Genomic DNA, 25,462 nt, shown 5'->3' with positions numbered 1-25,462 from the left:
ACATGCAATAACACGGATGATTATCATACTTACTGTTAACTAAGTGAAGCAAATTATAGAAGAATGCAGTTTGATTCCACATATACAAAGTTCAAAGAAGTAAAAATGAAAGGCATCTTGAGTGATATATGTAGTTAAATATAAAAATAATCAAGGAGATAAGGCTTATTATAAAACATGGGAAATGGAAACTTCTGAGGGAATGAGATATTATCAGTAAGTATCAGAGAAGACATACACTATTTCATAACCTGAAAATCATAGGATTTTCAGTTGATTGTTATTATTTTGGGTAGGATTCTATGTAAAGACATATTTTGTGTTTAAGATATAGTTCATACATTTTAGACAGCTTTTGACAAGCAAGTAGACCCACTCAACTCACTGCTCAAATTGACAACACACAACTGAAAGCCATAGTTTTATCTTTTCATGTCAAAATTAAATTTTGTGTCTCTGAAATAAAAAGTAAAAATCAAAGTGTATACTATTCTGCATTGATTTTTAAAGAAGGTATATACTCAGGGAATGTGTCTGGAATTGATATAGGAAAAGGCCCACTGATATTGATATGGAAAGAAACATGAGGTAATTGAGAGCCCAAAGAACAGATCAGAAGAGAGTTACTTTTCGCTCTATACTTTTTATACTGTTTAAATTTTTGACGTAATTTTTTAAAAACCGAGTTATTAAAAGATTAAAATATCAGAGATGAAAAGAACATTTCACTTTTCCATAGAACTGGGACCACTTCCTGTAGGAATTCAGGGAGGAGGAGATTTTCATCTGGACATTGGTCTTCTCACTTTTAAGACACAGGAAATAAGTTGGGGATTATCCACTGTGTTTGGTCAGGTTGTCAGCTCTGGCAGAGCTGGCAATTAGGTCTTGGCAAAAGTATCTGAGAGATTTGGAATCTAAATACCACCTATTCAAACAACCTTATTTTAGAAAGGAAGAAAATTAGATGTCACTTGACCAGGGTTACAGAGTAAGGAAATATGGCGAGAACCCAAATTTCAGGCTCTTGCCCAAACTTCTCTCCATCCACTTATACTTTTCCTGATGCTGTGGAAGAAGGAGAAAACTATACAGGGCACATATATGAATGGGGAAATTTAGGGAAATAAATGAGACTGAAAATGTGCTGAGATGCTTACAAAGAAGAACACATATGAAGAAAATATAGAGGCTTCCTGAGGTCCCCAGCTCAGCTCCTCTTTGATCCACTTCTCATTGGAACTCTTGGCCAGGACCATGATCCCATGCTGTATCTAGTACCGAATGGCAATCAGGGCTGGCACTTGTGCTTTTTTGCTATATCACAAACAACTGGATCATCCAAGAGAACAGGTAAATTCTGGTCCACCCTAGAAAGAAGGCAGAAAGGCTGAATATCTGTTGCTGGGTATTCCATTTACTAGGAGGCTCCTAACAGAATAAGGTGATCTGTATTAGACCAGTAGTTCTCAAAATATGGTCGCTAGAGGAGCAGCACTATACAACCTGGGAAACGACTGGAAATGCAAATTCTAGGACTTCAATCTCGATCTATTGAATCAGAGCCCCAGATGTGGAGTCCAGCAATCTGTGTTTTGTCATGTTCCCCAGGTCATTTTTAAGTATGTTTGACTTTGAGAACAATGGTTCCATGCTCTTGACTTTTTCTTTTCTATTTCCCTGTGGATATATTTCTTTTCTTGGTATAATAACCCTAGAAGAAGGGCAAGAAACTACATCGAAGAAAGAAAGGGAAGATTTTGACCACTTTCATTTTAAATTTTCTAACATATTGTTGAAAATCTTGCGGGTTCCAAATGATTATTATTCATTCTCGTCATTAAGTATAACGGGTAGTATTTCAATAGAAGTTTTCAAAATGTTTTCAGATGATAATTTCTTTCTCTCCTCGAGTGATATAAATCTCAAATAAGGTACTGAAGCTTATGGAAGATGTTACTTGAACTTTAAGAATTGTGACTTGAGATTATGCCTTTGGCTCACCTTTTTTTATTATGTTTAGATTTTCAAGCAGCTATGTATTATTATATAAACTGTAGCAACATAATACAATGTAAAAGCAATGTGTGAGGTTATGGGATTTAAAGAAGGTATATGCCTGTCCCTATCCACTATTTAAATAGACAGTTGAGAGTTAGTTCCAGAAAACAGAGCTTGGTATGATTAACAATGTTTAATGTAAAGTGGGGTTTTAGGTAAATCTCCTCTTCTCATTACCATCTTTTATCTTGTTGGGATCCCAGAGCACTATAGGCAACAAGCACAATATCTTTGGACTTGCAGTAGTCCAACAGTTTTCTCTGGTTGAGATATGGGTGGCATTTTACCTGTGGGATGCCAAGATAGAAATGTGTTAGATTACATGAGAAACTCATAGTAAAATATAAGAGAAAGGGTAAAAGTCAAAGAAGCTCAATAAAAAACCTGCAAAGTTAAACATTGACTGAATATATAAACATGAGCTAATGACTTGAAGAAAGATAAATTTTATATCATTATCCCCTGGAGAAGCCAAAACCATGATATTCCAGAGAAGATTGCCCAGATCTTCATTCTAAATATCTTTGCCTTCTACCCAGAGAAATGATTAATTCTGGATAGGAGATATGGAAAAAAACATCTGAGCTTTGGGCATCAGATTATGCCAGAAAGGAGGAAATCAGTCCAAGACTTAGGAATGCATGTGAAAAAGATAAGCAATGCATTTTGGGAGGATCGCATTGGCCACATTTGCATAAATATGATCATAAAGTGGAATATACAGTACTACATTTCTTATCATATTGAATCAATAAAAATGAATGTGTCCATAGTGATGAGAAAGAGAAAAAGAGGGAGAATATAAAAAATAATTATCAACATCGAATATCATTATTATGGTACTCCTTCGTATATTGATAATTAAAGGGAAAAAAATTATCCTTACCCTCATGTAGTAATTATAATTATAATTTACCCTGAGTTGAAATAATTTTTTTCCCTGTTGTACCAGGGCTGGGGATTGAATCTGGGATCTTTTTTTTTTTTTTTTTTAATTCTTGGTAATTCTCTTTATTTTTTTTTAAGATTTTTTAAAAAAATTTCTCTCCCCTTCCCCCTCCCCAGTTGTCTGCTCTCTGTGTCCATTCACTGTGTGTTCTTCTGCGACCACTTCTATTCTTATTAGCAGCACCAGGAATCTGTGTTTCTTTTTGTTGCATCATCTTGCTGTGTCAACTCTCCGTGTGTGCCTCTCCATTCTTGGGCAGGCTGCACTTTCTCTCATGCTGGGCGGCTCTCCTTACAGGGCACACTCTTTGCATGTGGGGCTCCCCTACACAGGGGACACCCCTGCATGGTAGGGCACTCCTTGCACGCATCAGCACTGCATGCATCAGCACTGCATCAGCATGGGCCAGCTCCACATGGGTCAAGGAGGCCCAGGGTTTGAACCACGGACCTCTATGTGGTAGACAGACGCCCTATCCATTGGGCCAAGTTCACTTCCCTGAATCTGGCATCTTGTGTGTAAGAAGGTGATGCTCACCACTGAGCCACATTGACTCAGCCGGTTGTTTTTTTAAAGAGACAATGGGGACCAAACCCAGGACCTCTCATCTGGGAAGCGAGCTCTCAAACACTTGAGCCACACCTACTCCTTAAAATAAATTTTTAATGTAGGAAATAGCCTCTAAGAAATGTAGAAGGAATGATAAAAGTAGAAAATTACAACTGCAAATGCCGATGAAATAATGACTTCAGGCAAAACTCTTAGCTATCAAACATTAGGAGAAAGTTTTTCACTGATGCCAAATTACCCCTCATCATATTGGTTGGCAATTGCAAAGGGAAAAACATATGTTATACTGGGAAACGGACTTTGGCCCAGTGGTTAGGGCGTCCGTCTACCATATGGGAGGTCCGCGGTTCAAACCCCGGACCTCCTTGACCCGTGTGAAGCTGGCCATGCGCAGTGCTGATGCGCGCAAGGAGTGCTGTGCCACGCAAGGGTGTCCCCCGCGTGGGGGAGCCCCACGCGCAAGGAGTGCGCCCGTGAGGAGAGCCGCCCAGCGTGAAAAGAAAGAGCAGCCTGCCCAGGAATGGCGCCGCCCACACTTCCCGTGCTGCTGACGACAACAGAAGCGGACAAAGAAACAAGACAACAAGACACAGCAAACAGACACCAAGAACAGACAACCAGGGGAGGGGGGGAATTAAATAAATAAATAAATTTAAAAAAAAAAAAACAAAAAAAAAAACATATGTTATAGAGTAGATCTGGCTATCAGTACTTTAACCAAGGTATCAAATCTATCTCCACTATTAGCAGCACAACCTGTCCTTATGTACTACCTAATTCAGTGCACTTTGAAGGACTCAGCATCATGATGAAATTTTCTTTCTAAAAATATTTAAACTGAATCTAATAAAGTCTTCAGAAGCAACTTCTAGTTTACAGAAATTTGGAATAGAGCAACAAGTTAACTAGCATCAAAAGCAACAATGTTGCACCTAGAATATTAGAAAAAACCTGTCAGTATATCATCAGATAAGAAAGTTTTGAGCAATGTTTGAAGATCAAAAAAGTTGAAATAAATGTAAAATATGATAAGTGACTGCAATGGATCCTGTTTATAAAAGAATACCAGACGGATTTATTTTAAAAATGGGGAAAATGAGTATGAACTGGATAACACATAATATGTAGGAATCACTGTTAATTTACTTATAATAGAATGTTAGTGTGTCCGAGAATATCTTCAGTCTTATGAGATGCAACCTGAGGTATGGGGGTTTCTGAAGTGTCAAGTCTACAATTTAATTTGAAAGCACTCAGCAGACATGTTAAAAGTGGAAAATTTGCCTGATAGCTATATCATATTTAAATTCCACTTTTTTGGATAGTTTTTAAAAAATTAAGGCTAGACCCACAATAAAATTTAAGTTTATTTATATAAATCCATGGTTTTATATCACTATACTGTATATCAAAAAGATGTTACTCAATTTTGTAAATAAATTGTCCACTCTAGGACCTACTACCACTCCTAGAATGCAAGTTTTTAAAGTTGAGTTAGAACAAATAACTTGCCTGAGAATAGATATTTTAAAAGTTAATTTAATTGTAGAAGCAGGGAAGAGAACCAGACTCAGATGTAGGTGCAAAATCTGCCTTATCTATCTGAGAATAGTCCCTTTGGTTTGATTTCCTCCGCCTTTATCATCAACATAAATTGGTTACTTAATCCCTTAAACATGGATTACTTTAATAGTTTCATGTTAATTTTTGCTTCCTGTATCAAGTATCAGGACAAAAGAATATGGCTTCCAAGCCCAAGACAATCCTTAAAACCTCTCTCATCTTATTTTGACTCATTCTTGGTTTTGACTAAAGCTTTCAGGCTTAATGAATGTCCTTACTAAAGGCAATTCAATCCAAATCACCTTCACCCCCAATCTCTGTTCATGCCTAAAAGCTCAGGTAAAGTCCACCTTCCTCTTAAAGGTGTTGTTAACTCTTCCAACCTTCCTTGATCTCTTCTCCTTCCCTCTAAATTCTTTCATATACTTATGTGCTAATGTCTCCCTATCATTTTCACTAAGACTTTACCAGGCATAGATACAATTAAGGATTCTATCACTGCCCTTCCAGACAGAGGAGCTGCTCTCTAGAATATTCTAATCCATAAAGGTAAGATGAGTAGGAGGGGAGGATATGTAGGCATCTGGCACAAGTGCAGGAAGACGTGTATTAAGAACAGAAAAAGGAAAGATCCCGATGGGCTAAGCAGGCTACTCACCTGGTTGCAGACGGCCTTGTACTTGAGCCCTGGCTTGTTCAGGATCTTCTCCAGCTGCTTGTGGTTAAAGTTGGACACACCAATAGACTTGGTCAGTCCTGCATCCTTACACTTCTCCAGGGTCTGGGAGGAAGAGGTTGTGAAGACTGCTTATGATAAATTCAAGGAATGATGAAAGAACAAGTGCCAAGTATGACTATGAAGCTGACTGAGTTTGATTGTCTCAAAGAAGAAAGTAATAAATGAAAAAGGGAAGGAGAAGAATTAAATAGAAAGAAATGACTATTTTCTTCCAGGCAAAACAGGAGAGACTTGTACATTGAGGGAAATAGCTGCTTATAACTCACTGCTGCCAATTCTTCCCTTCCCTTTCTCTCTTTAACATTCCCATAAAGCTCCCCTCCTCATTCTTCCCCAGTCTTTGTCAAGACCATGAATCGCTAATTCCAATGTGGCTTATCTCTTTTGATCTAGCAGCAACATTGGACACAGTTTACAATTTTTTCCTTAAAACACTTTCAACTTTGCTTCTAGGCAGTGAACTAATTTTGTGGTCCTCTTAATCCCTCAGATCTCCTCTTGCTAGGGTTTCATCATCTGTCTCAATTGGAAGCTTCTAGTTTCAGGCTTCAGAACTCATATCTTCTCTATCTTCTCTCACTCTCAAGTGATCTCATCCAATTCATGCTTTAAATACCATCTATTTGCCCAGATTCACAACTTGATATCTCCATCCTGTACCTATCTCTGTTGAAATGTCTGAATAGTCATCTAATGCTAACCAAGTCCAAAACAGATGTACTGATCTTCTCCCCTAACCTGTTCTCCATCTCAATGAATGCCAGCTCCACCCTCGCATTTGCTTAGAACAAGGAACTCAGGATTAATCAGTCCTTCTCATTGTCTCACACCACTCTTCCATTATAGCAGAAATCCCTTTCATTACTGCCTTCAGAATCATTCCAGAATCCAACCTTCATTGCCTCCATGCTGTCATATCTTTACTCTTCTTGATTGTTTCAAGTGTGTCCTAGCCAGTATTCCTGCTTCTGCCCTCTCCTCTCTTGTCTGTAGTTCACAGGATTTAGATACAGTGCTCTTCAACAGAACTTTGTCTTATGATGGAAATAGTACATGTCCACCTTGTTTGACATGGTAAACACTAGAAAATTGTGGCTATTAACCAAATAAAACATGTGCTTGAAAAACTGAGTTTTTCATAATTTTGATTTATATTCAATGTAAATGTAAATAACCTTATATACCTAGTGGCGACTGGATTAGATATTGCAAAAAAAAAAAAGCAGGCTTATGAAAGAGTAAATCAGATCAAAACCCTCTGATGGCTTCCAAGTTCATATGTCAAAGTCCTTCCTAAAATGCCCTTCCAGGTGGAAGCAGACTTGGCCCAAAGGATAGGGTATCTGCCTACCACATGGGAGGTCTGTGGTTCAAACCCTGGGCCTCCTTGACTCGTGTGGAGCTGGCCTATGCACAGCGCTGATGCGTGCAAGGAGTGCCATGCCACGCTGGGGTGTCCCCTGCATAGGGGAGCCCCACGCGCAAGGAGTGCACCCTGTAAGGAGAGCCACCCAGCGTGAAAGAAGGTGCAGCCTGCCCAGGAATGGAGAGGCACACACGGAGAGCTGACACAATAAGATGACGCAACAAAAAGAAACACAGATTCCCGGTGCCACTGATAAGGATAGAAGTGGTCAAAGAAGAACACACAGCAAATGGACACAGAGAGTAGACAACTGGCGGGGGGGGGGGGGGGGGGAAGGGGGGAGAAATAAATAAAAAATAAATCTTTTTAAAAAATGCCCTTCCAGATCTGATCCCCCATTTGCCCTCCAGCACTCCATCCTCTTACAGTCCTATGAGCTCTCTTGCTGTTCTTTGGTTACGACCACTCTAGCACTTAAAGGCCTTTGAACTTTCTATCCCCTATCCCTAGATAATCTTCTCTTACGTATCTCAAGAGTCACACCTCATCGTATACCTCTGCTCAATGTCTCCATTTAAATGAAGATCTTACTTATGGGCCTATGAAATTTCAAATCCGCCAGATACCTCCCCCATTATATGCCCCATCTTCCTTATTTTATTTACTGTTTCCATATAACTTATCACTATCTGACAAGTTGTGTTTATCCTTTCATTTGTTCATTTCCTGTCTTCTCTGATGTGAATTCCAGAGCAATAAGGGCAGGGAATTTTATGCCCAGTACCCCATATATAATAGCTGTTCAGTATGACTTCACAATGTCAGAATGCCTTCAGTTTGAGTATAGAAAGAAGTAGGCTGAGAAATGGTAAAACATACTACACTGACAAACAGAATACCATATGATAGGGTGAGCACCAGCCTGGGAACCATAGCAATGGGTAAGTCAGTGGGAAAGCTCTTCCTCATCTCCTGTCAGGATAGGTACAGAGATTCATTTGCCCAGTGAGGAGCATCAGACAATAGAGGAAGGATAGGTGTTAGCAGTCATTGAGTTAACTGGGTTTTTATGATTAAACTTATCAATGAAATCCTGTTCCAGAGGTTAAAATTCTACCTAAATTATGTTAATAAAGATTAGCAAGAATCAGATTAACTAAACAAAGTAAGATTGTTCAGAAAAAAACTTCATTTCTGAACGTTTGTCAAAATGCAAGTGGAGACACAAAAATTCTCCATATCTTACTCTCATTTCCAGTGGAGGTTTAGGCTGAATGTAGGAATGTAAAAGATGTTGCAATTACAGTAGATTTTCTGAGATTTTGTGTGTCCCAAACACTCAATATTCTTGGGAACAGAGGACAGATGAAAGTGATAATATTAATATAACTCTAAATCCAATTTCAGGTACCTTTCTAGAACCAATAGACAATTCCCTCTTCCATTCTCCAAGAGAAGGTTTTTCTGTTTGTACAGAATCTCAGTGGCCATGGGGTTGTGTCAGTTTCCCTTGCAAAGCAAGGTCACATTGTGTGACCAGGAAACTGCTACTAAAGAATAAAACAATTTTAGAGCTTATAGAGAATTTTGGAATTCTTTGTTCAAATATGACTATAAATTTGAGAGCACTCAGGTTGAGGTTCATCTAGGGACAGTCCTAAACCACACCCGCCTTCTCTGGACTTTCTTGTCTGAGGTTACTCTTCTGAGGAACAGCACTCACCTCCCACATCGCACAGAGATCCACTGCGTTGAATATAGGTTTTCCATGTTCACCTTTTGGAAGAAGATCCTCCCTGGGCTAGAACAGAAGGAGTCATTATAGGGAGCTCACAAATGAAAACCTCTGCCCTTGGTTGTTCTGACAGGTCATCAAGAGTTGGGACTTTAAGGATTCATGAGGTTAGTGAAACTTTCCAGTTCTAATTTTTTCAATGTGGTTTGAATATGCAGCAGTAATAAATGTCTTCAGAGACTGGCTTTATAATCCCTTCCATCTATTAAATGTTCATTAAATATATTTTGCCCAAGATTCTAATGGGGAATTATAATGGACTTGTGTTACCTTTTTCTGTCCATTCTATTTTGGAAATATCTCTCCTTCATCTGAGAAAGCAGTCCATTATGTGACCTCAATTTCCACCAAAAATGCATTATAATCTTAAACCACACTGATGCTCACATTTCCTCATCACCTATAAACATGAAGGATCAGAGGTGAAGACACAGAACACAGTCTATCTAGAGTGTTCTTAGGACTAATATGGAGACTGGAAGAACCTCAAGTACTATCTCCATTACCTTTGACGTACTCCAAGGGCGTTTTGGACATCATGGAAAATATGGGACAAAAATAAAGCTGAACTGAGAGAATTCAAAGATAAGAGTAGGAAAAATTGAGACATTTCTGAGAACATTGAATCATTAAATCTAGCATTATCTTGGATATCCCATTTGCATAATAAAAAGACCTCTTAGTTTTGCATAAGTAGCTTAATCAGATTTCTGCTACTTTTATTTAAGAATCCTCGGGCAGTGGACTTGGCCCAGTGGTTAGGTCCCTGTCTACCACATGGGAGGTCCACGGTTCCAACCCCGGGGCCTCCTTGACTGTGTGGAGCTGGCCCATGCGCAGTGCTGATGCACGCAAGGAGTGCCATGCCACGCAGGGTTGTCCCCCACGCGCAAGGAGTGCGCCCCATAAGGAGAGCCACCCAGCTTGAAAAAAAAGTGCAGCCTGCCCAGGAATGGTACCGCACACAAGGAGAGCTAACACAAGGTGACGCAGCAAAAAAGAAACACAGATTCCCATGCTGCTGACAACAACAGAAGCAGACAAAGAAACACAGCAAATAGATACAGAGAACAGACAACTGGGGTAGGGGGGGAAGGGGACGGAAATAAATAAATGAATAAATCTTTTTTTAAAAAGGTGAATTTAAAAAAAAAAGAATCCTGGTAGAGGCGGGGCAAGATGGTGGCTGAGTGAACTCCTGCAAAGAAGTGGCTGGGCAGCATTGGAGGCTCTTCGGGACCAGGCTGTTTCAGGATTTTTGCAGGTCAGGAGGTATCTGGACATCGACTTGGTGGGAAGGTAACAGAGAAAGTACGTCTATAAAATATACACGGAGGTCCCAGCTGCACACGGGAAGTTCCCTCCTTGGGTGGGCAGAGCCGGGCATTGGGCGCTGCTGTGGCACGGGGCGCTGCCGTGGCAGTTTTTTTTTTTTTTTTTTTTTGGAGGCTCTGCAATACTGGGGAATTCATAAGCCCTGAGTGGCCTATTGAGGGGTTAATAGGACAGGGGGTGCTTGCAGACCGATTTGGGAAGACAAACGGGAGTTTTATGGCAAAGCAGGGGGAATTTTTGATTGCGGACACAAACAATAGCGCTTCCGCCTAGAGTCACGCCCCCCCCAAACCCGGCTGCCAATCTACAGTGGACTTAAAGTGATAGCAATAAAGAGACGCCACCAGGTTCTGGCAGGGTGGGAGACGTTTGGAAGCTGATTAGGGGAATATTTTGCGAAGTGTGGGAATTTTGGGTTTGGACTCTGTTATTAGCATTTCCGACTGGAGCCCCTCTTCCGGACCTGGCTATTGATCTGCGTCATTAAATTGGTTGCAGCCTAGAGGTGCCCCCAGGTGGCCGTTCCGGGGGTATCACAGGGTGGGAGGAGTCCTGAAGTCAATTGGTGATATATCCACAGAATAGACCCCAGTGAGTGAGTGAATTGTGGGGTACAGAACACAGGATAGAGCTTGTGGATGTGACCTCACCCATAGGGCTGGCACACAGCTGCGGGGATCTCTGAAGGCTGTGATGCACTGTGGTGCTCCCAGGCTTCCTGTTAACCGGACTTGAGGTTGCCAGGTCTGAGTCCCCTAAACCCTGGTGGCCCACACCCCAGAGACTCACACCTCTTGAGTCCTCAATATCTCAGACTTTCCATCCCTGAATCCATCACGCCCTGAGGTCCATCTGAGGTCCTTGAATGTCCTAGCTCTCAACATTTGTGTTTTTTCTTTTTTGTTTTGTTTTGTTTTGTTTTTATTTTTTATTTTATTTCTTTAATGTTCTGATTGCTAACATTGCATTATCCTAGTCTTTTCTCCCAGCGTATCCCCCAAAGTCTTTTTTTTTTTCTCTCTCTCTCTCGTCCCCCATCTTCTTCTTATTCTATTTTATCTTAACTATACAATAGGTGCTGCAGGCAACACCTCACATTTGCTGGGTTTCCTCATCCTCCATTGCCTCATTTCTGTGTCAATAGATTTTGGCTATCTACACTATCCCCTTTCCCCTACATCTTGATATCCTCCATCATCTACTATCTCTCCTATACTCCACCTCACTTTCTTGGATCCACAAAGTGTCTAACTCTTAATTTCTAATACCTTTGTTTTGTTTTCTGTCTGTTATCCACTCTTGAAACTATTACCTTTCTTTTCTCTTTCTCTCTCACAAAAACAATAGCTTTTTAGTTCATACCATATTCCTCCCATATTCAGTCATCTACCTTATTATAGGTACTCTACCCACTGCTATAACTCTACACAATTTACAAGAATCTAACCTCCATCCTCCTGATCTCATATTGTTCCTTTGTTAACATATATCACCAATACTACTTTACGCTTTTTCCTTGCTTACACAATTGCCTTTCCCCGGCACTAATACTTTCCGTTAAAGTGAACTTAACCAGCTATAAGAAATTAGAATAAGAAGAACAAAGTGACAAACAGAAGATATAACACTTACACAAAAACAACAGCGAATTAATCTCCAAGACTAGACAAAGAAGCTAAGGAATTGATTAAACCTGTCAAGAAAAAAATGATGACCAGACAGAAACAAAAATCTACAAACCAACCCAGTAATCAGGAAAACATGGCTGAATCCAATCAACAAACTAAAAATCAGGAAGGGGAGCAGAACTTTGCACAAGCAATGAAAGATCTCAGAACATTTATCACCGACAAATTTGATGAACTAAAGAAAGAGGTTAACAACATGAAGACAACACTTGGAGGGGAAATTGCAGACATACGCAAAAAGATAACAGATATGATGGAAATGAACACCAGAGTTCAAGAAATCAAAAATACACTTGCAGCAAATATCAGCAGACTAGAAGAGGCAGAGCAGAGAATTAGTGATGTGGAAGACAGTACATCGGAAATCAAACAGATAGTAGAATTGGTCAATATAAAGGTAGAAAAAATCCAGCTAGGACTTAGGGACCTGGATGATAATGCAAAATGCTCAAACATATGTATTATAGGCATTCCAGAAGGAGAAGAGAAGAGAAAGGGGTCAGAAGGAGTGATGCAGGAAATAATGGCTGAAAACTTCCCAAATCTACTGAAAGAGACAGAAGTACATATCCAAGAGCACAGCGCACTCTACTGGTCATAAACCTCAACAGGCCCACCCCAAGACATATACTTGTCAAATTATCCAATGCTCAAGACAAAGAGAAAATTCTAAAAGCAGCAAGAGAAAAGAAAACCATCACATACAAGGGAAGCTCCATAAGATTAGGTGCTGATTTCTCATTTGAAACCATGGAGGCAAGAAGGCAGTGGTATGATATAGTCAAGGTACTAAAGGAAAAAAATTTCCAACCAAGAATACTCTATCCAGCTAAACTAGCATTCAAAAATGATGGAGAGTTCAAAATATTCACAGATAAACAGAAACTGAAAGAGTATACCAACAAGAAACCTCCCCTTCAAGAAATTCTAAAGGGAGTTCTGCAGGAAGAAAGGCAAGAACAGGACAGGCAGAGTTGGAGGAGAGTGTAAGAGCAACAAAAAAGACAAAAAGAGAAGGAAAAGAAAATACAAACAAAATACGAAAAACACAAATCCAATCAAAATATGGCTAACACAAATAATTCCTTGAAAGTAATAACACTGAATGTCAACGGATTAAACTCACCTATCAAAAGATTCAGACTGGGACATTGGATAAGGAAATATGACCCATCTATATGTTGTCTACAAGAGACACATCGTAGACCCAGAAACTCATGGAGGTTGAAAGTGAATGACTAGAAAACAATCATACAAGCAAACAATAACCAAAAAAAGGCAGGAGTAGCTATATTAATATCAGACAAAATAGACTTTAAATGCGAAACAATTGTGAGAGACAAAGAAGGATACTACATTTTAGTGAAAGGGACAATCTGTCAAGAAGATTAAACAATCATAAATATTTATGCTCCTAACAAGGGTGCCTCTAAATACGTGAGGCAAACACTGGGAAAACTAAATGAAAAAAAGATGCATCTACAATTATAGTGGGGGATTTTAATACACCAGTATCAACTCTGGACAGAACATCTCAAAAGAGAATCACTAAAGAAACAAAACATTTGAACAGTATATTAGAGGAGCTGGATCTAATAGACATATATAGATCATTACACCCAAATACAGCAGGATATACATTTTCCTCAAGCGCACATGGATCATTCTCGAAGATAGACCATATGCTAGGCCACAAAGAAAGGCTTAATGAATTCAGAAAGATCTAAATCATACAAAATAATATCTCTGACCACAGTGGAGTGAAGCTGGAAATTTGCAATGGACAGAGGCCCAGATTTCACACCACGATTTGGAAATTAAACAGCGCACTCTTAGAAAAACAGTGGGTCAAAGAGGAAATCTCAAAAGAAATCAATAATTACCTTGAAACAAATGATAATGATAACACAACATACCAAAATTTACGGGATGCAGCAAAAGCAGTACTGAGAGGGAAATTTATAGCCATAAATTCATATATCAAAAAAGAAGAAAGAGCAAAAATTGAAGAACTAACTGCACATTTGAAGGAATTAGAAAAACAACAACAAAGTGACCCAATAGGAAGAAGAAGGAAGGAAATAACAAAGATAAGAGCAGAACTAAATGAAAGAGAACATAAGAAACCACTTGAAAAGATAAACAAGACCAAGAGCTGGTTTTTTGAGAAGATCAACAAAATTGACAAACCTTTAGTGAGACTAGCAAAGAAAAAAAGAGAGAAGATGCAAAGACACAAAATAAGAAATGAGAAAGGTGATATCACCACTGACCCCACAGAAATAAAGACTATCATAAGAGGATACTTTGAAAAACTATATTCCAACAAAAATGACAATTTAGAGGAAATGGACAACTTCCTAGAAACACATAAGCAGCCCATATTGACGAAAGAAGAAATTGATGATCTTAACAAACCAATCACAAGCAAAGAGATAGAATCAGTCATTAAAAATCTCCCAACTAAGAAGAGCCCAGGGTCAGACGGATTCACAGGTGAATTCTACAAAACAATCCGGAAAGAACTAACACCAATCCTGCTGAAATTCTTCCAAAAAATCGAAACAGAAGGAACATTCCCGAACTCCTTCTATGATGCCAACATTACCCTAGTACCAAAGCCAAACAAAGACACCACAAGAAAGGAAAATTACAGACCAATTTCTCTAATGAACCTAGACGCAAAAATATTTAACAAAATACTTGCTAATCGTATTCAACAACACATTAAACAACTTATACACCACAACCAAGTGGGATTTATTCCAGGTATGCAAGGATGGTTCAACATAAGAAAATCAATCAATGTAATACCATATAAACAGATTGAAGGGAAAAAAATCACATGATTATATCTATAGATGCAGAAAAAGCATTTGACAAAATACAGCACCCTTTCTTGATAAAAACACTCCAAAAGATCGGAATACAAGGAAATTTTTTGAACATGATAAAGAGTATATATGAAAAACCTACAGCCAACATTGTTTACAATGGAGAAATCTTAAAATCCTTCCCTATAAACTCAGGAACAAGACAAGGATGCCCATTGTCTCCACTCCTATTTAACATTGTCTTAGAAGTACTTGCTCGAGCACTGAGGCAAGAACTAGATATAAAAGGCATTCAAATTGGAAAGGAAGAAGTCAAAATTTCATTATTTGCAGATGACATGATCCTAATCATAGAAAACCCTGAGAGATCTACAACAAAGCTTCTAGAACTCATAAATGAGTTTAGTAAAGTCACAGGTTATAAGATCAGTGCGCAAAAATCAGCAGCATTTCTGTACACCAATAATGAGCAAGATCAGGAGGAAATCAAGAAACAAATGCCATTCACAATAGTAAATAAAAAAATCAAATACTTAGGAATAAATTTAACTAAAGAGGTAAAAAGCTTATACACCGAGAACTATACAAGACTGTTCAAGGAAATCAAAGAAGACCTAAATAAATGGAAGAATATTCCTTGTTCATGGACAGGAAAACTGAATATTATTAAGATGTCTATCCTACCAAAACTGATCTACACATTCAATGCAATCCCAATAAAAATCAACACAGCCTTCTTTAAGGAACTAGAAAAGCTAACTATGAAATTTATTTGGAAAGGAAAGAAGTCCTGAATAGCCAAAGACATATTGAAAAAGAAAAACAAAATTGGAGGAATCACACTTCCTGACTTCAAAACATACTACAAAGCTACAGTAGTGAAAACAGCATGGTATTGGCATAAGGAGAGACACATACCAGTGGAATGGAATTGAAAGTTCTGATATGGAACCTCATATATATAGCCATATAATATTCGATAAAGCCACCAAAACCTCTCAACTGGGAGAGAATGGCCTATTCAACAAATGGTGCCTGGAGAACTGGATAGCCATATGTAGAAGAATGAAAGAGGATTACCATCTCACACCTTATACAAAGATGAACTCAAGATGGATCAAAGACCTAAATATAAGAGCCAAGACCATAAAGATCTTGGAAAGCAGTGTAGGGAAACATCTACAGGACCTTGTAATAGGAAATGGCTTCATGAATATCACACCAAAAGCACGAGCAGCAAAAGAACGAATAGATAAATGGGACTTCCTCAAAATTAAAGCCTTCTGCACCTCAAAGGAATTTGTCAAGAAAGTAAAAAGGGAACCCACACAATGGGAGAAAATATTTGGCAACCATATATCTGATAAGAGACTTTAACTTGCATATATAAATAACTCCTATATCTTGAAAATAAAAAGATAAACAACCCATTTAAAAAATGGGAAAAAGATTTAAACAGACACTTCTCCAAAGAATAAATACAAATGGCTAAAAAGCACATGAAAAAATGCTCCAAATCTCTAGCTATCAGGGAAATGCAAATCAAAACTACAATGAGATACCATCTTACTCCCATAAGATTGGCAGCTATGAATAAAACAGAAGAATACAAATGCTGGAGAGGATGTGAAGAAATGGGAACACTCATCCACTGCTGGTGGGAATGCAGAAGGATCCAACCATTCTGGAGGACAGTTTGGTGGTTTCTCAAAAAACTAACCATAGATTTGCCATATGACCCAGCAATACCACTGCTAGGTATATAACCATCAGAACTGAAAACAAGGACACAAACCGATATATGTACACCAGTGTTCATAGCAGCATTGTTCACTATCGCCAAAAGTTGGAATCAACCCAAATGCCCATCAACAGACGAGTGGATCAATAAAATGTGGTATATACACACAATGGAATACTACTAGGCTGTAAGAACAAATACACTACAAACACACGTGATAACATGGATGAATCTTGAGAACCTTATGTTGAGTGAAGCAATCCAGGCATTGAAGGACAAATACTACATGACCTCAATGATATGAAATAAGCAACCTGCTTCAGAGAGCTAGAGACTGGAAAATAAGCTTACAGGAAATTGGGGGGTGGAGGAAGGATGTGAGCCAACGTCTGCAGGGGTGGAATCTATGATGAGCTGGCGGTAAGTATGAGCACAAAGAAGAGATAAAATGGGGGCAAGGGGTTGCCTTTGGGTGGGGCTTTGCGGGTTTGAGGGGGGCTGGGGATGGGCGGATGAGTAATATTGCCCACAAAATTGGGGGGAGGGAGGGGCAACATACGAACATAGGAGAGTGTCAGGTGTTGGTTGAGAGTAAAATGTTGAGAAAATTGTATCAAAATATAATTAGGAGGGTTACCTGTTTAGGATGCTCGAAGGGGATGGTCTGATGCAGGAAGGACTCCTGGGGAAAGGCTCATTTTGCCAGGGTGGGTTATACCATTGGGTAGAGACCCAAGAAGTGAGAGTTGGGGTGGACCCACATCCTGGGGAGGACTAATGCCATCAAATAGAACTGTATCTCTCGAGAGAAAGGGTGGCTCCCAGGGCATTAGGGCAGTTGAGCAAGTCAGGCCCTGAACACTGTTGCAAGTATCTCTGGACGTGGCTCCTTGGGAAATGGAGATTGGCTGTAGCTGTGGGCCCCAAGGGGAGGGGAAAATGGATGTTGAATGGATGGAACCAAGGTAAATGTGGGGGCAAGAGAGGAGTTTCGTGAGAGTACACGAGGATGAACATAAAACATGTAATATTACACCAAAAACATATAGGGGACGACAGACTAATAATGTAAACCATAATGTAAAACATAGGATAACTAAAAAATTTAGAAAACTATATCCTAAAGTATGGACCACATTGTAAGCACAGATGTCACCTTGTTTGAAAGCTATTGTTTCGGAGTCTGTACTTCAGTTTCAGTTAATATGATATGAATAAGTTAAAAGATTATCGCTGTGGAAGGGAAAAGGTTTTATGGTGGATGTGTGGGAGTACTGTAAATTGTATATATGATTTACTGTGATCTAAGACTCTTGTGAAGAGAAGCTGAATAATTAGGAAAAAAGAAAAGAAAAAGATAGGATGTAGAAATTTTTCCAAATCAATATGTACTCTAGATTTAACCTTTAAACTCATTGCTATATTCCATTTTACTAGTAAGGGAACCTGACATTATATTGGGATTCACTTTACAGGAAGTTTTGGATCACAGAGTGGTTCAACAATGGCGGCGGAGGAATACTGGTATGGGATGTTATTGACAGGCTATATATGGTTGACAGGGAGTTATACAGGGCATATGTCCAGGGTGCATGGTAATGTTTAGATATACTCATAGTGGAAACAATTAAAAACAACAGCTGGTGGGGTACTGGGTTCCTGGCTGGGGGGGGAGGGGGGGCTCTGTCGTGGTCCCTAGGGGAGCAGAGGCAGTCCCCCAGGTGCAATGGTAAGAACCAGGAAGGAATGAGGGTCCAACAGTGGGCTCCTGATACTAATGACTATGCTTGTGAGCCTATACGCCTGCAATAAGAACAAGGCCTAGAGCAGCATTGTGGCTGGGAGTTTCCTCCTGACAGCCTTCATGTTACTCAAATGTGGCCAGTCTCGAAGCCAAACTCAGCATGTAGATGCAGTGCATTCCCCCCAGCATGGGACATGACACCCGGGAATGAGCCTCCCTGGCACCGAGGGATCACTACCAAATACCAGCTTAAGATGCAACTAGAAAATGACCTTGAATTAAAAGTTCAATGCGGATCAGCAGAATATCCCTGTCTACATATAATAACATGACTTTAAAATGCTGTTTGACCTAATGTAAGGGGGAAATGGAAAGGAGAAATGAGTTTATATGGCTACAAGTCTCTAAAAAAGAGTCTGGAGGTTGTCAGAAGGATTGCCTTTATGCACAACTGAGCAGAGTCTAAGAGACAGATAAAGTAGATACAACCCCAAGTATTGGTTCTTTTGAGTGATAAAGAGACCCAGATGGGGTTCACTGCCATGTCAGATGGCCCTTCTTTGGAGCTGGTGTTTCTGCGTGATGGAGCTGGACTCAGATGGGATCTCTTTTCACAAGACTTTCATGCTACTTTACTGGAATTGTAGTTGGTGTTGGGGTTTAAGATATATTTAGGGGATTTGAATCTCTCGACTGACAATATGATAGCCAGGCCCTGAGCCTCAACAGACTTCAGCTCCTATACTCTGATTTATTGGACTTACCCCACTCAGCTAACATGCAATTGAAGAAGGTCAACCATCACACCATGGAGCCTAGAGTGCCTACAAGTGAAAGCAGGAGGATTGCATCCAGTATCCATGTGGAATCTAAGCCCCCACTTGACATAGATGTGCAATGGACACAACCAATCCAAGGTCCACAGAGAAAATGTGGCATTGGTGTGGGAAGGGTGGCCATGGTGGCTGCTCGGTGCGGGGAATGGGAGGAAGAGATAAGATGGGGAGGCATTTTTGGGACTTGGAGTTGTCCTGGGTGGTGCTTCACGGACAACTACGGGACACTGTAGATCCCCCCAGGGCCCACTGGATGGAACGTGGGAGAGTGTGGGCTATGACGTGGACCATTGACTATGGGTGCAGCGATGCCCAGAGATGTACTCACCAGGTGCAATGGATGTGTCATGATGATGGGAGAGAGTGTTGCTGTGGGGGGAGTGGGGGGTGGGGGCGGTGGGGTTGAATGGGACCTCATATTTTTTTAATGTAATATTTTTTTTTAAAATGAATTAAAAAAAAAAAAGGAAAAAAAAGAATCCTTACAACAGAGTCACTGGATAAGAGCAGGCTACAAAACCCTAAGTGAAGTGGTGCCAACTTTAGGAGCAAGGGCTGGTGGACCCTCTGGAGCCTGTTAGTTTTAGGCCAACCCAGAGTGAGCAACGACAAACCACTTTTCAGCTTGCAATTGGTGAGAGAGGAGAAAACCACCTTGTAGACCAACATGAGGCAGTGTCATTGTGTATAACAGCTACATGAAAACTGTGTCTGTGAAGGTCTCCAATGGACTCAGGAGACATAATCATGTCTATGCTTGGACCCAATCACGAATATTTGTTCAAGATTTTGAGGCAGAGGCTTTGAATTGCTGAATTCTAATCATTTGGAGGCATGGTATAGGGAAATTAGAGATATAAGCATTCATATAAAAAAGAGACAGATGAATACAGTTTCACATTCCCTACATCCTCCTAAAAGAGCATAATTCAATTATTTATTTGAATGAAAGGCATGCTGCTAGAGAAAGTAAAAATGATTTGATCATGCAAATTGCTAACCTTCAGAGCTGTTGGGGAATGAATAATATAAAGGTCCACATAGTACACCTGAAATTTCTTCAGGGATCTTTCCAAGGCTGGTTTGACCAACTCTGGTCTAAAAAGTGACCCAAACCTGCAGAGGTCAAATATAAGACAGGTTAATACTTCAGCTGATTTGGTGAATGACATCAAGAAACAGAAAGCAGAGGGAGTGTGACTAGTTGAGCAAATTCACAACTGAAACTTATTCACCATTTTTACTAAATAGAAGCTATACTTGGATCATTGATCAACGTAGAATGTAATCAGTATGTATAGACTTACTCTTTGAGTTTCATTCAGAATACCATTCCTTTCATAATATCTTTTATATTTTATGGCTCTCTACACTGTAAAAATGATATGGAAAATGTTGAAAGGAAATAGAAGAAAATGAACAAAATATTATAAAAGAGATGGAAATCTTGCCGAAGGAAAAAAGATTAATGATATTGGAATTCTGCCATGCTTAGTGAATGAAGAACACTTAAAAATAGCCATGCTAGAAGAGTTCCATTAAGGTACTAAAGAAAAAGATTTCCCACATGCATTTTTTCAAGGACTTTAGTGTCAAATCTTGAATGATTTACTTGAACCAATATTTACACAGTTTTCTACTACTTGACCACTTGATTACCTCAGAGAAAAAGTTTCCTTTTATCTTGAGTTTCCTTTTCCACTGATATATTAATAGAAATTCTATTATTTTTTGAGTATGTTCCTCAATGGAAGTAAATAACTCAAGAAGTAAAAATCATTATCAAGTAATAAGAATGTCCCGCATTTGATTTATATTTTATAGAGTTTACAAAGCACTTTCTGTCAATTTATCTAAGTTCCATCCTCATAAAACCCATTACATGAATATTTTGTATTACTTTTCCATGCATAAGTGAAGGAAGTTGGTTTTTCATCGTGCTATGTCCTGACACATTTTGAGAAACTTTGGCAATATATTTTTAGATACTCTATTGGCTCTCATATTGCACTGTCTTCTTCTTTTTTTTTAAGAAGACTCTTATTTTATTTTATTTTTTGCTTCCCTTTCCTCTCCCCCACCCTGCTGTTTTTGCTGTCTGTGTCCATTCACTGTGTAATCTCTGTTTCTGTTTCTCTTTTTTTCTTCCCTTCTTGTCTTCCTCCTCTAGGATTCACTGGGATTTGATCCTGGGGACGTCTGATGTGGAGAGATGCTCCCTGTCAATTGAACTACCTCAGTCCTGGTCTCTGCTGCACTTCATCTTGACTCTCCCTATCATCTCTCTTTTGTTGCATCATCATCTTCCTATGTGACTTACTTGCACAGGCACTGGCTCACCATATGGGCACTCTGCTTGCCATGCAGATATTTGGCTTGCCACATGGGCACACGTGTAGGTAATGCTCACCACACGGGCACTTGGCTCACCACTCAGGCTATTGGCTTACCACATGGGCACTTGGGTTGCCACACATACACTCACATGGGTACTCATCTTACCATGTTGGCACTTGGCTCACTGTGTGGGCACGCTTTCTCTTCTTTTTCACCAGGAGGCCCCAGGGATCGAACCCAGGCCCTCCCATATGGTAGGCAGAGGACTTATCACTTCAGCCATATTTGCTTTCCTGCTCTTTTTGCCTTTGAGATTTCACATTCAGAATGTTAAGAAATTTGACAGTCTCCGAAACAGTAAGGAAATCCATCATGTTATCATACGTTTGTCTGATGCTATACTCCATGCCAAACCACAGTGCTTCGGGCTAGGCTCAGAAATGTAAAGTGATTAAAGGTAAGGAAGAGTCACAAAATATGAGCATAGCAATAATTAGAAACCCATAATACATGTGTGAATAAAAGTCATACAAATTAATATAATTCAGAAGATAGCTACTCAACTAATCATATCATCCCATGTCTCCACACAATCCCGTTTCACAAATGTTCATACACACATGTACACACAACATATACACACACCTTTAAAGTATAGAATATATCTTCTCTCTTCACAGTGCCATCTGTAATCTTGCTTCAGATGGCCCATCCAACCTCCTTTTCATTTTCGTACACATATGCAGCATCAATATGGTGATACCCAGCATCAATAGCTAGTTTGGTGGCCTCCTCTACTTTACCCTTAGGAATCTAGAGAAGCAATGAAGGCAGTAGTTGGAGATTCATTTTATTAACAGATAGTCATGTCCCAACAGCGGTCTTCACCAGAATCAATTATTCCCTCATTTTTTGTGTGTTAATTCTCCATGTAGTTTGAACAATTTATCCCAGTTTGTTTGGGACTTTCTCAGGTTTATTTTGGACAGTTGTGGATCCCAGGAACACTTTCCAGTCCAGGAAAACTGGAATGCTAGTTCATTGGCATTGGAAGTCCCCATGACCACTGTCAGGTCCAGCTGTTCACTAGAAGTTCTTAAAGAACTAAGAATATAGTTGTTGTCATAGCTATGATTTATTACCATGAAAGACTACAAAGCAAAATCAGCCAAGGGAAAAGGTGCATATGGCTAAGTACACAGGAACCAGGTACAGAAGTCAAAGATTCTGTAATCCTGTAATCCTCTATAATCATGTGTAATCCTCCAGTATCAAACTTTGACAATATATGGGAAATGTTATCTACCAGGTAAGTTCACTACAGACTCAGTTCCCAAGCTGTTTAGAAGGGGCTACTCATAGAAGCCCACTCTGCCTAACACAGAACAAATTTCCAGTCCCCGTGAAGGAAGGAGGATTCAGCCTAAACCTCTGTTGTTTGTACAAACACTTTACACACAGTCAACCACTGTTCTTGATGAGAGGACTGTTGGACCCTTTGTGAAATTCAAGTTCACACATGCTAGCCATTGGTGAAACTTGTAAGCAGGAACTTCTAAGGATAGTGGACGACTTAGTTAATTCTTTTCTGCACAGTCACTTTAGTCACATGACAGGATTATATATTAGAAGGAAAAATGTTATTCTAGAATATAGGTTTACATAAGAGGTTATTGAAGTACATATGAGTCCTGAACGCCAAGGCTAGCGATCCTTACCATGTGGACTTTACTGTGCTTGGTAGGAGGAATTATAGAAATGTACACAGAAACTACTCATTGCAATCAATCTAAAGCAAACAGCTGAAAGCAAGTGCCCTGACTGTTGAGGTTCATTTCTTCTAAGACGCTGGAAACAGGAAAAGTCATGCCCAAAATAATCTGTAGGTGACCAAACTCTGAGACCCTGAGCACTGACTGAAGACTTCATCCATAGACTGGCTCTAACTGGTGAAACTGAGACAAAAGGATGCCCAGTGTCACAAAGGAACTGACTCCATGGCAGCCTAAACCGGAAACCACCCATCCAAACTATTTTCCTTTTACAACCTTAACCCCAAGCCCTGTACTGTTACGTCTTCAGGTGGATAGGTGCCAAATCCCAGTACAGGCATGAAGTCTCCATCGTTTAGTTGCACACAATGTTTGAGATCCACTGCTTCTCACCCTTCAAAATACACAGAGACTGCTTTCTTTCCTTTTCTCCAGCAGATTTTGAACTACACCAAGTCAATACCCTAACTGGAAAGGAAATGTTCTAATGGCAAAAGACATGCCCTTACTGCAAAGAGATGCTCTACCTGCAAATGAGAAGCCCCAACTGCACTGCTCAATTTTTAATGAATATTATGGTAGGAGTGGCCATGCTTAAAGGGACATTACATCAAGTGAGAATAGAATTAGCACCATTTCACTTGTTTTCCTTTTCTCATCAAATAATTTACTGAAGTTAATTTTTCTAAGTGAGAAATAAATCAGTTTCCTGCTAGCTCATGGAGTTATCAAAGTAGCCAATCCCACCCTCCCACTGGAGCCTGGATTCACTGCACCCTCCTGCTATCACAAAGCCCAAACCCTAAAGCCACTGGTTGTTCAGTCTGTTCCCAAGTTCAATCTCTGACCTTGTGTGATGCAGTGTCCTGCTCACCCAGGTTATAAGTTTATGCAATTTATAACTTCCGCCCATCTCAACTGTCCAGCATTGCATGTCACACATTTAGCCAGACCGATAAATCCTAGGATGGGAGCCACTCTATCAACAGCCCGTGAACAGTAGGTGAATATGACTATTGGAATCATGAACAAGATGGCCAAATAATCGCCAAGGTTCCCTAGTCAATTGTAATAAATTGCCCTTTGCTAAGTAACTGATTCATTGATATGGCAAAAGTATCCTGGAATGGCTAGAAGGGGTAAAGTGTTGTTGCAAGTGAATATCCACTATGGCCTACCTATCCCCCAGGAACAACTTTGTTTTCTGGAAGAGGCCTTGGTGTGGGGTTTGACTGAGATACCCTCAGGAGAAAAATGAGATGCAGGTGGAATCTTCCTAAAAATCCTTTGAAGGATCACAATATGCTCTAAAGTCTAGGATCTGAGAAGCCTTCCAGTTAAAAAAAAAATCTTTAATAAGGATTATACTAATAAATGTATTTGTACAAGGAAAGAGTTTGCTCCATATAACTTGGTTTTACATGCATACGCACTCAGTTTTCCATTGTGCTCCTCCATCAGTATCCCTCCCTAAACCTCTACCCATGCCCAGGAGTATGCAGCTGGGGGAGGGGTTGGCAAGGGAGACTGGGAATTTAGCAGTAAAGGTCTGGCAGTAATCTAAATATCAATCTGTAGACTCTGTCTCATATCCACATGTCATTGTCAACAGAATGCTCGCTTCTTCCAGAACTGTTTGTTTACTCTTTTTCCTTTACCTTTTCTGGTTTCATGCAAAATGCAAATAGCCCTTATGCTAAACTTTAAAAACATAAGTGTATCATAAGATACTTAGACAGTGGCCCCATACCCAGATTGAATCAGGCCTCCTGGGTGCTGGATACCAGCTCAGGAACACTATAAGAGTTTCAAGGAATAGACTGGATTTTAAAAATGATAACTCGGCAGTGTGTCGCTAACATGGTATCCTAAGATATCCCCTCAAAAAACCTTTCCAGAGAATCAGAGAATAAAAATGTATATCCCTTTTGTTTACTACTCTGGAGAATTGTAGAGACTGGACTGGACCCCACAAAGGCTGAATTAAAGAAAAAGAATGATAGTAGGTAGGTAATTTTTGGCCAGCGCCTGCTAGTCCGTTCCCCTCCCCTCACTCACTCCCATACATATTGCGAGCTCTGCAGAAGGCAGAGGCCTGGGTCCCTCTCCTGCATACACAGACTATGAAGCAC

At 39.8% G+C, this 25,462-nt stretch overlaps 1 pseudogene; it reads right to left on the bottom strand.

The window, feature by feature from the left end:
• Positions 1-984: 984 nt before the first annotated feature.
• Positions 985-25,398, bottom strand: LOC101440428 (aldo-keto reductase family 1 member C1-like; annotated as a pseudogene).
• Between the last annotated feature and the right edge of the window lie 64 nt (positions 25,399-25,462).

Source organism: Dasypus novemcinctus, chromosome 20 (assembly GCF_030445035.2).
Source record: "Dasypus novemcinctus isolate mDasNov1 chromosome 20, mDasNov1.1.hap2, whole genome shotgun sequence".
NCBI lineage: Eukaryota > Metazoa > Chordata > Mammalia > Cingulata > Dasypodidae > Dasypus > Dasypus novemcinctus.
The sequence above is the reverse complement of the archived record's forward strand: the minus strand, read 5'-3'. Positions and strand labels throughout refer to the sequence as shown.